The following is a 14,341-nucleotide window of genomic DNA, read 5'->3' as shown; positions in this document are numbered from 1 at the left end:
AACCACAACTACTGAGCCCACGTGCCACAACTACTGAAGCCCACATGCCACAACTACTGAAGCCCACGTGTTCTAGGGCCCATGTGCCACAACTACTGAGCCTGTATGCTGCAACTACTGAAGCCCATGTGCCTAGAGTCCATGCTCCGCAACAAGAGAAGCCACTGCAATGAGAAGCCCACGCACTGCAATTAAAGAGTAGCCCCCGCTCGCTTCAACTAGAGGAAGCCCACTCACAGCAACAAAGACCCAATGCACCCAAAAAATAAAATAAGAATTTTAAAAAAGGATCATTATCATAGGCTGGCTTCTCCAGGAAGCAGGTTCTGTGACTGCATTTAAAAAAGAGTGGATATTTGTATATGCATAACTGATTCACTTCACTGTACACCTGAAACTAACACAAAACTGTAAATCAACTATACTCCAATAAAAAATTTTAAATAATAATAAAGCTCTCCTGCCTAGTATAAGTTAAGGAGGCATCTTCCAATGCAAACATCACTAAGAGAAACAGATCTATAGCTGTCAATTACAGGAAGAAACGTGCTGAGCCCCAGAAAGCTGTCCTCTCGGGGAGCAGGCCCTTTGAGGAATGGTTCAGTCCCATTTATGCAGCAATTAATCATTAAGCCAGTCTGTTCTTCATTAAGAAGCCAATGAAGTCAGGGCTCTGGAAATATGGCTTGCTGAGAGACTGCTTTGAGTTATTCCAAAAAGAAACCAAACCAAAGGCACTTGAATACCCTAAGAATGCTCAAGAAAGGGGTAAATGGGATGAACACTTGGCAAAGAAAGCTCAGCAATTTTCTTTTTAATTATTGAGATAAGAAAGGGAGTTTGGTTTCATTTAGCTGTTCAAATAGAAATCTATTTAAATATTTAAACAGAAAAGCCTCCTGATCTACCATCCTGCCCTCCTGTAACAGCTATGGCCTTTCTACAGAGATAAATTTTATAGTGGGTTTGGTTTGGGAAACTTCTATTTTATGGGTTAGAAATTGATTTCAAGAGCCTTCAGCAGAGTAAAACACACACAACTGTGTATTTGCTTTGGGGGTAAGTCCACACTCTCTTGCAGTACAAACTAAATCTCCTGCTGGTAAACACTAGGATGTTTGGCATTTGAATTGCTTCTCTTTTAGAGCTATGGTCCTGATAATCTCTTTCACAAACCTTTAAGGACACAAGCCCTCCCCCAATGCCTCACCCTTACTTCCCAGACATAGTTCTACACTGTTTTCCTTCATTCTACTTGGGCAAATAAAATTCACCAACATCAAAGCAACAAATATTTGTTATGTGCCTACTTGCTGTCTCCAGTGAAAATTTACCGTCCCACATGGGTCCCCACGACCAGACAACTCCTGCTGCTCTCTTCCATAACCAAGCCCATTTCAGAATTTAGAAGTGTTTTTAAAACTATACAGCCCTCAAGAAGCAATTCCCTAACAAGAGGAAAAGGAACCCTGTCGCAGCATTTAACCCATCAGCCTTTTTATGCTTCCAGGGTTTTACTCTGCCTAGAATGCCTAGCCCATATTTTCATCCAACAAAATCCTTTGACCTTGAAGGTCTAGCTTGACTGGCAATACCTCAGTCTCCCCTAAAAATGTAATTCTGAATCATTCCCTGATAATCCTTCCCAATTGCCTTGTACATACTTCAGGAAGAACTCCAACATTATATTTCAATTTATTTATACGTCTGTCTTCCCCCTTTGGACTGTGGGTTCCCAAGGAAACAGACTATCTCTCATCATGATATTCCCAGTACCTACTGCTCAATAAATAAATGCTGAATGAATGAATGAATGAATGAATATAACAACTCCTAGAGAATCCAATTTGCTTGTATACTTTTACATGTCCGATAGAGAGATTAACACATCCAAAAAGACAGTGCGAGAGCTTTATCTCCACTCTTCTTACAATATGTAATAAAATAAAATTGAACAAGTACTATTTTAATTAATACTTAAATGGCATTTATTAATATTTCTGTAAAGGGTAGCATGAAAGTAGCAATTTTCACTTCAGAGTTTCTCATAGGGAAAATCAGCCTTTCAAGAAGAAAAGTAGATTTTCCTTGCAGTTCAAACTTCCTTTCACCAAATTCTGTTAAACCAAAACAGCCAGGCAAGAACTCTTTCACATTTTGTCACCCCAAAGAACATGATTTTTTCCTGCTATGTTGGCGTGAACTTTCCCACATTGCTTTCTTCAGCTGTGTGTGCCATAGGTGGCTGAGAAAAGAAAATCTCAGATATCATGGCTTGATCCAACAGTAAGAGACTCTGTAAAATTTTATGTTCCCAATTAATTTGGCCTTTTATTTTCTTTAAATACACCTCTTCCTTGGGAAACTGCTCCTCCATAACAATGAATTGTACTTTCCCTCTAAGCTCTTCCCTGTTATTATACCTGAACATACCACACATAACTTTCTTCCCATAACCTTTGAAATTAATCCCTTTGTTGGTTAAGTTTAATTTTGTCTACTTCCTCCTAGCCAACAAGCAAGTTGAGAAAGATATACTCAATATTTCAAGTCTACAGTAGCACAAAATGCATTCCACAAGCTAGCACAAAACCATCTACAAACCAAAAGAAACTCCCAGGCTGGTAATTCAGCAAAGATCCAGACTGTCACTAATCCATTACTTGATATGTTCATCTGTAAAGCCATAGGTTCTGTGTATGGAAACACAAAGCAAAAATCGCTGTCTTCAGACAGTGAAAAAGAAGCATAGCCTTTATTATCTGAGTATTTCAGATGAACATGGGTCAGCCTTAACAGTACAAGTAGAAATGTCAGGTGTAATGTCTTTGCAACAGCTGCTGTCCATCTTTAATAGGCAAATCAGCATACTTCACTTATATTGACACTTCTGATATCAACTTAAAGGTTTAACTGATTCATCTCTAAAACTCTGTGGCTAATTTCATCCCTCAGATAGTTTGTACATCCACAATTTTGTTAAACTTAGCAAAATGATCATTTATGTTTGTGCATGCTCTAATTCCCAAGGCTAAGGGTTAATATTAATAACCTCTTAAAGCGCTAAGATCTCCTAATAAAATGGTACCCAAAATCAATCTTTTGATGTGCTGATTATAAAGCAACATTAATTGACTTATGACTTTATCTACGATAGACACAAAACAAATACTTTAATAGTGTCAAAAGAGAAAAATTGTTGAATATGAAATGTCTTTTATTTCCTATGTTAGATACATAACAGATTAGCTTTTGCTCTGCAGACATGGGTGAATGCACTCCACCTTTGCATCTGTGGCAAACAACTAGACACTACAGTTCCAATTTTGGATTATTATATAAAGTTGGGTTTTTTTCCAAAGCTGTTTGAGATTGTAAGTCGAACAAAAATAGCCTATGCTCTGAATTTAGAAAAGGAAAGAAAAAAACCAAACACATGTGCTAAAATATTAAGCATGATGGACAGAATAGCATTAATCTTGTTTCTGGACTTATTTCCCCCTTGGAAAATGTCTTCACAAAGAAAGATTCACTGGGGAGAATCCAGTCCTCGTCGTGTTATTAAAAATTCAGGAGGCTCATATTAAAGATCTGAAATGCTTTGATTTATCATAAATTTAATATATGGTTTATCAAATTAGCAAAACAGTTACTTTTAATAATTCTTGAAGTTAATACTGCAACTACTATAGTTTGAATAATTTAAATTTGAATTTACATGTTTAATCATTTCTGTCTAAAAAAAACTTACTGGAATGCAATGTTAGGTTCACTATTTCTCTGATTTCCATGTAAATTACCAGTGTTAGTAAATTTGCTCGTCAATTAACACAGTCGAGAATTTATTTAATTACTGAATATTTCTATGCTTTTGTACTAATCATAGAGGAAAAACTTTTCTAGAAGAAAAAACTCCATAGAGATCTAATACCTAGTTCCTTTGACATACTGGAGTAGAGGCTTGGATTATTATTTTAATAATAAATAAATAAATAAATAATAAATGATGGAACTTAGAAAGTGGGACAGCTAAAAAGAGAAAGGCAGTGGTCCAAAAGCAGATGAGTTCCTAATGGTGACTGGATCCAAGGTGTGACCATCAGAGTGAGTTCCAGAAGCAGAGGGAAAGTACAGACAATGAACTGAGATAAAGGAATTCCAAGCCAGGATAGTGACTGTACGTTTCCCAGGGCTTTATTTATTATGTGCCAGGCATAACAACCTCGTAACAACCCTACAAGGTAGGAACTATTATTATCATCAGCCTCATTTTACAGTTGAGGAAACTGAGACACAGAAAGGTTAAGCAACTTGCCAAAGTCACACAGCTATTCTAGCAGGAGCTGGGATTCAAACCGAGGCTAGCTCCAGAGGTCTTGCTCCCAACATTACATTATACCGCTTCCCCTAGAAAGACAGCAGTTGCCTCTGGGAGCCATGGGTGTCATGGCTCAAATCAGGAGATATTCTTTGTGGGAAGGGTGAAAGATAAACAGTCATCTAAAATGCTAAATGCTCTCCATAACATCGGCAGCATCAACCACTGCATTTATTGAGCTTCCACTATGTGCCGGTTTGTGCTATTTTAAAACAATTAATCCGAGCATAGCAGCTGTAGAGCCAGGATTTTATTTTTTCCATAATTCCTTCCCTGAAATTTACACAAAAGGTTTTTTGTTATTTAAAAAAAAAACTGAACTAAAATGATACCCTTGTATTCAGCCTGCTGGGTAGTAGAATCTTAAGTTAATTGATTCTATAAAAATCCAGTGCTTAAGCAGCCAAATACAATCATCTGCGAAATAACTGAACAACTGGTAGAAGCAAATGGTGTTGCACACACAGGAATAACCAGCTGGTAATAGTTTACTTCACAGCCTACCTATGACAAAACTGAGAAGTTTCACCTGACACTCGTCAACCTGGCCAACCTAGAACTTTTTATACTGCAAATTATTAGAACATCCTAAGGAAAACATCTAAAGAGGTCAGACTCATTTTTTTTTTTGGAAGATGTTGGGGGTAGGAGTTTATTAATTAATTAATTTATTTATTTTTGCTGTGTTGGGTCTTCGTTTCTGTGTGAGGGCTTTGTCTAGTTGCAGTGAGCGGAGGCCACTCTTCATCACGGTGCGCGGGCCTCTCACTATCGTGGCCTCTCTTGTTGCGGAGCACAGGCTCCAGACGCGCAGGCTCAGTAGTTGTGGCTCACGGGCCTAGTTGCTCCGCGGCATATGGGATCCTCCCAGACCAGGGCTCGAACCCGTGTCCCCTGCATTAGCAGGCAGATTCTCAACCACTGCGCCACCAGGGACGCTCCAGACTCATTTTTTAAACCAAATTTTAAACACCTTCTAGAACAGTGTGGCTACATGAAAGACCTCTTCTTTGCTCAAATATTCAACTATATCATGTTGCTTTCTTCTATCAGTTTTTCGACATTTATTGGGAATTATACCAAGAATTACGGCTTGACTGGCAGCATTGCAGAATTTTCTAGTACTTGGGTTATTGATGGATGTAGGATGTCAATATAATGTTATAACATGCTTTATTCAATATTTGTGGCAATAAACTTCAGAATGAACTATGACATACCATAATTTTTTGTGTTAATAGAGGATGAAGTCACCTACAGTTACATTTTATAGCCTTTTAATAAGTTACAATTTCATCAGTCTTCCTTCAAAAATCTTTATAGGAAATATCTTGTCTCTTCCCACCCTCCATCAAGGAATAATAATGTCGAAAGGCAGCATTAGTAGACTAAGAAATTAGAGTTAAGAATTATAATCCTTGGGACTTCCCTGGTGGCACAGTAGTTAAGAATCTGCCTGCCCATGAGGGGAACACGGGTTCAATTCCTGGTCTGGGAAGATCCCACATGCCGTGGAGCAACTAAGCCCATGCACCACAACTACTGAGCCCGCTCGAGCTGGTGAGCCACAACTGCTGAGCCCACGTGCCACAACTACCGAAGCTTGCCCACCTAGAGCCCATGTTCCACAAGAGAAGCCACCTCAATGAGAAGCCTGTGCACCTCAACGAAGAGTAGCCCCCACTCGCCACATATAGAGAAAGTCTGCACAGCAACAAAGACCAAACACAGCCATAAATAAATAAATAAATTTCAAAAAGAATTATAATCCTCTACAATGTGAATTGTCAAGACTTGATGATCAGCCATAGGAAAATGCAAACACTGATATTGTAATATAGAGCTTTGGAAGGAAGGATAGCTCAGAGAATAAAGACTTCTGTTTGAATTCCTGCTACCAGCAATTAAATGTTTGTCTTTGGTTATGTTACATAATTTCTCTGAGCCTATTCTCTCATCTATAAAGTAATAACTTCTTCCCATGATTTTTATAAGAATTATACGTATTAAAGCATTAAGCATAGTGCCTCATTCAGCACAGAGCTAAATAATATTTCTCTTTCCCACATTTTTTTTTTTTTTTTTTTGCGGTATGCGGTCCTCTCACTGTTGTGGCCTCTCCCATTGCGGAGCACAGGCTCCGGACACGCAGGCTCAGTGGCCATGGCTCACGGGCCCAGCCGCTCCGCGGCATGTGGGATCTTCCCAGACCAGGGCACGAACCCGTGTCCCCTGAATCGGCAGGCGGACTCTCAACCACTGCACCACCAGGGAAGCTCCCCATGTTTTAATGTGACCTCTCAGAGCTCTTGACCCAGCTGGCCTCTCCTTCATTCTTGACGATACACCCCTGACCTGTGTCTTCTCCAAGCCTCCTCATTCCAGGAAATGCCCCACCATCTGCGCAGGAGCTCGAGCCAGCAGCCTGAGCATCACCTGATTCTGTTCTTCCCCCATTCTCCAAACCTAGGTGATTATCAAGCCCTGTCAATGCTCTATGAAGATGATCCTCATGTTCCCTTTTAATTCAGTCTGAATTTCTTAGAAGTGAGGTTCAAAAATATCAGTAACTTGCAGAAACCTATAATAAAGTCTATTTTAAAGATTACTTTTAAATGAAGGGTTTGATCACAACTAGAGAAATGGTTTAAAGGCAAAAACTGTTCCTTAGAATAATGGTTCTACAGAATATGTCAGTGGGTGTTAGAAAAGAGATACATGGCCAAATAAATTTGGAAAATTCTAGATTAAACACAATTAAACAGATTTTCACTATTGTTTCTATTTCTACTCTTAAGACTTCTCATAATTTTTAAACAGGCATTGAGATCCATAAGAAGAGATTGTTTCTTTTTCCCCTTCCAATCCATGCCAATCCACTCCCAACTACTTTAAACAAAGCACTTTCCTCTAACAGAAGAACTCAAGATTTGGCTATTAGCCACAAAGCTAAAATAATTCAGTATCTTATACCCAGGAATTGAGTTCTTCTTTTAGAGGGAAATGTCTTTGTTTTAAAAACTCTGATTATGGAAATCCTTTGCTGTATTGCAGAACATACTGCAGGATGTGTTTCATAGAACTCTTCTAAATCACAAATTTTAAAAAGAAAAGAAAAAATAGCAAACTGGCATTTCAGGGTAGGTAAATGTTGGGAAGCACATGTAAGGAAAAGTAAATCAGCTACTTATAGAATCTTCATGTGCCCCAGGACCTCATACAGCGCCCTTACCCACCATTTGTGGGTACAGGAAGTATCCCATCAATGGTTAGATCAGCAGTTTGATAGCTCAAAATTCCCTACAGAATCTCATCTCCCACCCCCCACCCCTGACATACACACAAACCTTCCCAGGTTTGTTCCCCGCCAGGACTCTTTGTCAACTCAGTGGTACCCTAAACCGTGTTAGAGCAGGTTGCTGCCCATGGCCCCAGAATCACTCAGCTCTGTGCTGCCCATAGTGCACCACACTCAATGCCTCTGGAACACATCTCTGAGCTCTCACTCAAGCTACCACCCACATGATCTCCCCACACCAGCACACTATCATTGCCATTGGCTGTGGTGTTTATTCTCCAAACCACCCACCCTGACTCTGAACCAACACGAGCCAGCACTACACCTTGTTTCCTACATTCCCTACTCCTTCCCAGTGCTCTGTTTCCCCTAAAGGCTCTGGCATACCTCCCTCTCCTTGATGTTGCCCACTCTTAGAGGAGACCCTAAACACAGCTGCTTTTCCCATGGGACTATGACCCTTTTAGGATTTCATGCTTAAAACTATCTCCTCCGGAGGTTGTGTGTGACACCAGGATGACTAATCCCATTGTCATTTCCTCAGGGATGCTGCAGATCAAGGATACATCCCATGGGCCAAATCCAGCCTGCCTCCTAATTCTGGACATAAATTTTTTCTTAAAATACAGTCACAGCAATTTATTTTAATACTGTCTATGGTTGCTTTCCACTACAATGCTAGAGTTGAACAGTTCGATACACAGAGACCTTATAGCCCACAAAGACTAAAATATTTACTTTTTAGACCTTTACAGTAAAAGATTGCTGACCCCTCGACAGATGAAAGAACAGAATGGTGTTAATCTTCAGTTAAGCCAGCAGAATTTGAGAATCAAAGAGGAGGGCACTGGCGACAGCGAGAACCTCTGAGCTGGCATCATGGCAAGCAACAGCTCCGAGTGTGGGCAGCAGCCAGTCGCGGAGAAGTGCGAGACAATCCACGTTGCTACTGTCTGTGTCAGATACAACGTCAGCCTGGATATTGTCACCTTGGTGAAGGCTGTCCTGTTTCACAGGCAGAACCCCCTGCATTTCCACCTCATCCCCGACTTCATCGCTGAGCAGATTATGGCAACGCTCTTCCAGACCTGGATGGTGCCTGCTGTGCGAGTAGACTTCTACAATGCAGATGAGCTCAAGTCTGAAGTTTCCTGAATCTCCAACAAACATTACTCTGTGATTTATGGTCTGATGAAACTTTTCCTCACCAAGACTCTTCCTGCCAATCTGGAGACGGCCATCGTCCTTGACACAGACATCACCTCTGTGACCAATATCACAGAGCTCTGGGCTGTGTTCCACCAGTTCAAAGCTGTGTGCCTGACAGGGTCTTGGTGCTCTGGCTGGGTGTCAGGCCTGTGCCGCTGAGATGGGAGACGTGAGTTCAGGACATTGGTCCACCAGCGACCTCCCGGCTCCATGTAATATCAAATGGTGAAAGCTCTCCCAGAGATCTCCATCTCAACGCTAAGACCCAGCTCCACTCAAGGACCAAAAACCACAGTGCTGGACACCCTATGCCAAACAACCAGCAAGACAGAAACACAAACCCACCCATTAGCAGAGAGGCTGCCCAAAATCATAATAAGGTCACAGACACCCCAAAACAAACCAACAGATGTGGTACTGCCCACCAGAAAGACAAGATCAAGTCTCATCCACCAGAACACAGGAACTAGTCCCCTCCAACAGAAAGCCTACACAACCCACTGAACCAAACTTAGACGCTGGGGGCAGACACCACAAACAATGGGAACTACAAACCTGCAGCCTGCGAAAAGGAGACCCCAAACACAGTAAGTTAAGCAAAATGAGAAGACAGAGAAACACAGCAGATAAAGAAGAAAGGTAAAAACGCACCAGACATAACAAATGAAGAGGAAATAGGCAGTCTACCTGAAAAAGAATTCAGAGTAATAATAGTAAAGATGATCCAAAATCTTAGAAACAGAATGGAAAATAAAAGAAACGTTTAACAAGGACCTAGAAGAACTAAACAGCAAACAAAGATGAACACCACAATAAATGAAATTTAAAATTCTCTAGAAGGGATCAAGAGCACAATAACTGAGGCAGAAGAACGTATAACTGACCTGTAAGATAAAATAGTGGAAATAACTACCACAGAGCAGAATTAAAAAAAAAAAAAAAGAATGAAAACAATTGAGGACAGTCTCAGACACCTCTGGGACGAAATTAAATGCACCAACCTTTGAATCATAGGGGTCCCAGAAGAAGAGAAAAAGAAAGGGACTGAGAAAATATTTGAAGAGATTATAGTTGAAAACTTCCCTAATATGGGAAAGGAAATAGTCAAACAAGCCCAGGAAGTGCAGAGAGTCCCATACAGGATAAATCTAAGGAGAAACACACCAAGACACATATTAATCAAACTTTCAAAAATTAAATACAAAGAAAAAATATTAAAAGCAGCAAGGGAGGGGGCTTCCCTGGGGGCGCAGTGGTTGAGAGTCCGCCTGCCGATGCAGGGGAAACGGGTTCGTGCCCCGATCCAGGAAGATCCCACATGCCATGGAGCGGCTAGGCCCATGAGCCATGGCCGCTGAGCCTGCACATCCGGAGCCTGTGCTCCACAACGCGAGAAGCCAAAACAGTGAGAGGCCCGAGTACCGCAAAAAAAAATCCCAAACAAACAAAAGCAGCAAGGGAAAAACAACAAATAACACACAAGGGAATCCCCATAAGGTTAACAGCTGATCTTTCAGCAGAAACTCTGCAAGCCAGAAGAGAGTGGCAGGACGTATTTGAAGTGATGAAAGGGAAAAACCTACAACCAAGATTACTCTACCCAGATCTCATTAAGATTCAACGGAGAAATTAAAACCTCTACAGACAAGCAAAAGCTAAGAGAATTCACACCACCAAACCAGCCTTACAACAAACACTAAAGGAACTTCTCTAGGCAGGAAACACAAGAGAAGGAAAAGAACTACAATAACAATCCTAAAATAATTAAGAAAATGGGAATAGGAACATACATATCGATAACTACCTTAAATGTAAGTGGATTAAATGCTCCCACCAAAAGACAGAGACTGGCTGAATGGATACAAAAACAAGACCCATAAATATGCTGTCTACCAGAGATCCACTTCAGACCTATGGACACACACAGACTGAAAGTGAGGGGATGGAGAAAGATATTCCATGCAAATGGAAATCAAAAGAAAGCTAGAGTAGCAATTCTCATACCAGACAAAATAGACTTTAAAATAAAGACTATTACAAGAGACAAAGAAGGACACTACATAATGATCAAGGGATCGATCCAAGAAGAAGATATAACAATTGTAAATATTTATGCACCCAACAAAGGAGCACCTCAATACATAAGGCAAATGCTAACAGCCATAAAAGGGGAAATTGACAGTAACACAATCATAGTAGGGGACTTTAACACCCCACTTTCACCAATGGACAGATCATCCAAAATGAAAACAAAAAAGGAAACACAAGCTTTAAATGACACATTAAACAAGATGGACTTAATTGATATTTATAGGACATTCCATCCAAAAATAACAGAATACATTTTCTTCTCAAGTGCTCATGGAACATTTTCCAGGATAGATCATATCTTGGGTCACAAATCAAGTCTTGGTAAATTTAAGAAAACTAAAATCATATCAAGTATCTTTTCTGACCACAATGCTATAAGAATAGATATCAATTACAAGAAAAAATCTGTAAAAAAATACAAACACATGGAGGCTAAACAATACACTACTAAATAACCAAGAAATCACTGAAGAAATCAAAGAGAAAATCAAATACCTAGATACAAATGACAATGACTACACGAGGACACAAAACCTATGGGATACAGCAAAAGAGTTCTAAGAGGGAAGTTTATAGCAATACAATCTTACCTCAAGAAATAAGAATCAAATAAACAACATAACCTTACACCTAAAGCAAATAGAGAAAGAAGAACAAAAAACCCCCCAAGTTAGCAGAAGGAAAGATATCATAAAAATCAGACCAGAAATAAATGAAAAAGAAATGAAGGAAACAATAGCAAACATCAATAAAAGTAAAAGCTGGTTCTTTGAGAAGATAAACAAAATTGATAAACCATTAGCCAGACTCATCAAGAAAAAAAGGGGGCTTCCCTGGTGGCGCAGTGGTTGAAAGTCCGCCTGCCGATGCAGGGGACACAGGTTCGTGCCCCAGTCTGGGAAGATCCCACATGCCACGGAGTGGCTGGGCCTGTAATCCATGGCCGCTGAGCCTGCGTGTCCGGAGCCTGTGCTCTGCAATGGGAGAGGCCACAACAGAGAGGCCCGCATACCCCCTCCCCCCCCAAAAAAAGGGAGAAGACTAAAATCAATAGCATTAGAAATGAAAAAAAAGTAAAAACTGACACTGCAGAAATACAAAGGATCATGAGAGATTACTATAAGCAACTACATGCCAATAAAATGGACACTCTGGAGGAAATGGACAAATTCTTAGAAAAGCACAACCTTCCAAGACTGAACCAGGAAGCAATAGAAAATATAAACAGACCAATCACAAGCACTGAAATTGAAACTGTGATTAAAAATCGTCTAACAGGGCTTCCCTGGTGGCGCAGTGGTTGAGAATCTGCCTGCCAATGCAGGGGACACGGGTTCGAGCCCTGGTCTGGGAAGATCCCACATGCCGCGGAGCAACTGGGCCCGTGAGCCACAACTACTGAGCTTGTGCATCTGGAGCCTGCGCTCCGCAACAGGAGAGGCCGCGACAGTGAGAGGCCCACACACCGCGATGAAGAGTGGCCCCTGCTCGCCACAACTAGAGAAAGCCCTCGCACAGAAACGAAGACCCAACGCAGTCAAATAAATAAATAAATAAAATAGATTTATTAAAAAAAAAAAAAAAAAAATCGTCTAACAAACAAAAGCCCAGGACCAGATGGCTTCACAGGCAAATTCTATCAAACATTTAGAGAAGAGCTAACACCTATCCTTCTCAAACTCTTCCAAAATATAGCAGAGGGAGGAACACTCCCAAACTCATTCTACGAGGCCACCATCACCCTGATAACAAAACCAGACAAAGATGTCACAAAGAAAGAAAACCACAGGCCAATATCACTTATGAAATAGATGCAAAAATCCTGAACAAAATACTAGCAAACAGAATCCCACAGCATATTTAAAGGATCATATACCATGATCAAGTGGAGTTTATCCCAGGAATGCAAGGATTCTTCAATATACGCAAATCAATCAACGTGATACACCATATTAACAAACTGAGGAGAAAAACCATATGATCATCTCAATAGATGCAGAGAAAGCTTTCGACAAAATTCAACACCCATTTATGATAAAAACCCTCCAGAAAGTTGGCATAGAGGGAACTTTCCTTAACACAATAAAGGCCATATATGACAAACCCACAGCCAACATCATCATCAATGGTGAAACACTGAAAGCATTTCCACTAAGATCAGGAACAAGACAAGGTTGCCCACTCTCACCACTCCTATTCAACATAGTTTTGGAAGTTTTAGCCACAGCAATCAGAGAAGAAAAAGAAATAAAAGGAATCCAAATCGGAAAAGAAGAAGTAAAGCTGTCACTGTTTGCAGATGACATGATACTATACATAGAGAATCCTAAAGATGCTACCAGAAAACTACTAGAGCTAATCAATGAATTTGGTGAAGTAGCAGGATACAAAATTAATGCACAGAAATCTCTGGCATTCCTATACACTAATGATGAAAAATCTGTAAGTGAAATTAAGAAAACACTCCCATTTACCATTGCAACAAAAAGAATAAAACATCTAGGAATAAACCTACCTAGGGAGACAAAAGACCTGTATGCAGAAAACTATAAGACACTGATGAAAGAAATTAAAGATGATACAAATAGATGGAGAGATATACCATGTTCTTGGATTGGAAGAATCAACATTGTGAAAATGACTCTACTACCCAAAGCAATCCGCAGATTCAATGCAATCCCTATCAAACTACCATGGGCATTTTTCACAGAACTAGAACAAAAAATTTCATAATTTGTATGGAAACACAAAAGACCCTGAATAGCCAAAGCAATCGTTTCTTTTTTTTTTTTTTTAAAGAACATGTTGGGTGTAGGAGTTTATTAATTTATTTATTTATTTTTGCTGTGTTGGGTCTTCGTTTCTGTGCAAGGGATTTCTCTAGTTGTGGCAAGTGGGGGCCACTCCTCATCGCAGTGCGCGGGTCTCTCACTATCGCAGCCTCTCTTGTTGCGGAGCACAGGCTCCAGACGCGCATGCTCAGTAGTTGTGGCTCACGGGCCTAGTAGCTCCACGGCATGTGGGATCCTCCCATGCTAGGTCTTGAATCCGTGTCCCCTGCATCAGCAGGCAGATTCTCAACCACTGCACCACGAGGGAAGCCCCGAAGCAATCCTGAGAAGGAAAAACGGAGCTGGAGGAATCAGGCTCCCTGACTTCAGACTATACTACACAGCTACAGTAATCAAGACAGTATGGTACTGGCACAAAAACAGAAATATAGATCAACGGAACAGGGTAGAAAGTCCAGAGATAAACCCACACACATATGGTCACCTTATCTTTGATAAAGGAGGCAAGAATATACAGTGGAGAAGAGACAGCCTCTTCAAGAAGTGGTGCTGGGAAACCTGGACAGGTACATG

The sequence above is a fragment of the Phocoena phocoena genome, chromosome 2 (genome assembly GCF_963924675.1).
Source record: "Phocoena phocoena chromosome 2, mPhoPho1.1, whole genome shotgun sequence".
In the NCBI taxonomy this organism is placed as follows: domain Eukaryota; kingdom Metazoa; phylum Chordata; class Mammalia; order Artiodactyla; family Phocoenidae; genus Phocoena; species Phocoena phocoena.
This window is presented reverse-complemented; position numbering follows the sequence as displayed.